Source organism: Hydra vulgaris, chromosome 04, assembly GCF_038396675.1.
Source record: "Hydra vulgaris chromosome 04, alternate assembly HydraT2T_AEP".
In the NCBI taxonomy this organism is placed as follows: domain Eukaryota; kingdom Metazoa; phylum Cnidaria; class Hydrozoa; order Anthoathecata; family Hydridae; genus Hydra; species Hydra vulgaris.
In genome coordinates, this window is record NC_088923.1 from 22,661,970 (window position 1) to 22,664,520 (window position 2,551).

Consider the following 2,551-nt stretch of genomic DNA (forward strand, 5'->3'; position numbering starts at 1 on the left):
CACGTGTTTTATGAGGTTTTAAATATCTACCTAATTTAATTACTTTATTAGGTTATATATTTCTTCAAACACGTATAAATTAAAGTTTAATATGGAAATTAATTCTTAAACTGATACAACGTAGTCCTAGCTAAAAATACGTAGATTTCTCGTAAGATTAAAGCCCGCTGCGAGTTTATACTAAGGTCATGCAAACTAGTTTTTATTAACTATTTATCAATGATTTATGATATTTTATCAATCAACTTAGATAAACTTTTTAAGCTTTGATTGACTTTGACTAAAACAAGTTCATTTCATTATATTTTACTTAGTACATTATATTTATAAAGAAATACTAAATTTCATTACAATTTCTAAATTTCTTCCTTTAAATAACAAAATATATATGCCACCTAAACAACTGCAATTAAAAGACAACGTATATATTGTTCAGCCTCTTGGCAGCATGAGCTCAAAAAAATTAAAGGTACGTCTTAATGACATATGGTCAGTATAAATCTTGTTTGGCACATGGTTACTATACGATACGTTGACTTTTGATTACTCTTCCTCCGTCATGATCGAATATAAACAGCATAGCAATGCGCTTTTGTATCCTTGCTAACAGTTCCCATTGCATCTTTAACTGCATTGTCTTCAAGTTGGATGTCAAATTTGACTAAATCGTCCATTGTGGTAACCTGTTCAAATGAAACATTGGAATCTTTATCTAGAAGCTGTTGTAATAGACTAACAGACATATCCACAGTTTTCTTAATCCTATTAACTTAATTATTTTGCGCTGTAATGTTGCATTATCCATTGGAATTGTTTCGTTTGTATGATTTTTTGGTCGACCTCCTTTATTGTTATATGATTTTGATGAATCGCCTTTATTTAGTTGAGAAAAGACAAAATTTATAATAGCAAAAATAAGAACATCATATTATATTATTTTGTATAGTACAATCTAAAAAATAAATTTGTTTAACTGTTTGAAAGTACTGGAGTAATGATTTTAAATGGTTAAATTTATTCTTTACTTCTCTATCACCTCCATTACTATCCATTCACTCCTCCTGTAAAATTGTGTTTTTTTATAGTCCTCACTCTAAATTGGAGACTTTATTTTGTAAATAAACCTCACCATTAAAAAACATAAACCACTAAGTAAAATTTTGAAATCAAAGATAAAAAATGTTCACTTTTTACTGAATCAGAAAGTAGAGATTCATTGGAATCGTTTTCATCAGCATTTAAACCAGTGCATCTTTTCTAATTGGATGTTTAGTTAATGATATCTTTAATGGTTGAATTAAATCCATATCCATTGTTACTTTGCTTGTTGAATTTCATATACCCTGGTTTAAAATACATACATTTATATAATTTACATAACAAATAAATAAAAAATAAATCTTAAATAGATAGCAAAAATAAAATGTAAAAAAACAAAAAAAAAAAACTTGCATAAATCTAAAAAAGTTGGGATTGTGTATATAAATCAACAATTGAAATTTTTTTGTAATCCCAGTGCACACATTTCACTCGTGCTGAAAGTACCTGAATAGATCTACTTTGTTACTATTCCCTAACATTTGTTAAGAAAAACATTGTCATCATTATCGAAATTTCGAAGTTTTCTATCAAAAATTTTATTGTCAGTATCATGATTATGTGATGCAGGTTCAGCTCCTACAACATAAAATTCACAAGGTAATTTACCATAAATATCAAGGAACTATTTTTATTTTGCAACTTTTTTTATTAAAAACTAAAAAAAATTTCCCAGATATTGCTTCTAGTCTCAACAGCAACTAAATCTTCTCTCATTGGCTTCTTTACAATTGTAGAAAAATGACTAAAATCCATTCCAATGTGTTTTTACTTATTAAAAGAAACATATTCTGGTTTAAATACAATAAATAAGTATGAGTACATATATATATATATATATATATATATATATATATATATATATATATATATATATATATTATATATATATATATATTAGAAAATCAGTTAACAATTTTTTTTTCCATTTAACACTGTGTTTCATCAACAAAGATTCATCAGAAATGGTTTCTGATGAATCTTTGTTGATGAAACACAGTGTTAAATGGAAAAAATTTTTGTTAACTGATTTTCTACTAATATATAATTGCTCTGTTCTTTTAAGAACATTGAGTACTCTATTGTGTAGAATACTTTTTAAAGTTGTTTAAATATATATATATATATATATATATATATAAATATATATATATATATATATATATATATATATATATATATATATATATATATATATATATATATATAAAATTTACAAAAATATATATAATTATATAAATTTCAAAAACAATATAAATAATCGAAATAATAACGTGTATATATCTGAAAAAGTTGGGATTTAAAACAATTTGAAATCACACATCTCACCCACGCTGATACTCACCTGAATATGTTTTAACTACTTTGTTACTATACCCTTACCTTTATTAAAGATAATATTATCTTCTTCATCCAGTTTCTGAATTTTTCTTTTGGATGTTGTATTGTCAGG

At 24.9% G+C, this 2,551-nt stretch overlaps 1 long non-coding RNA gene across 2 annotated transcripts; it reads right to left on the reverse strand.

Annotated features, from left to right (window-relative positions):
• Positions 1-370: 370 nt before the first annotated feature.
• On the reverse strand, positions 371-1,689 carry LOC136079030 (uncharacterized). 2 transcript variants are annotated; one of them, XR_010637877.1, is made up of 3 exons: positions 1,546-1,689; positions 1,188-1,343; positions 371-873 (listed from the first exon to the last, which is right to left on the reverse strand). It is a non-coding gene; the product is annotated as an uncharacterized LOC136079030 (long non-coding RNA). The 2 variants fall into 2 exon arrangements; XR_010637876.1 differs by having other exon boundaries at positions 1,453-1,683.
• Positions 1,690-2,551: the final 862 nt, after the last annotated feature.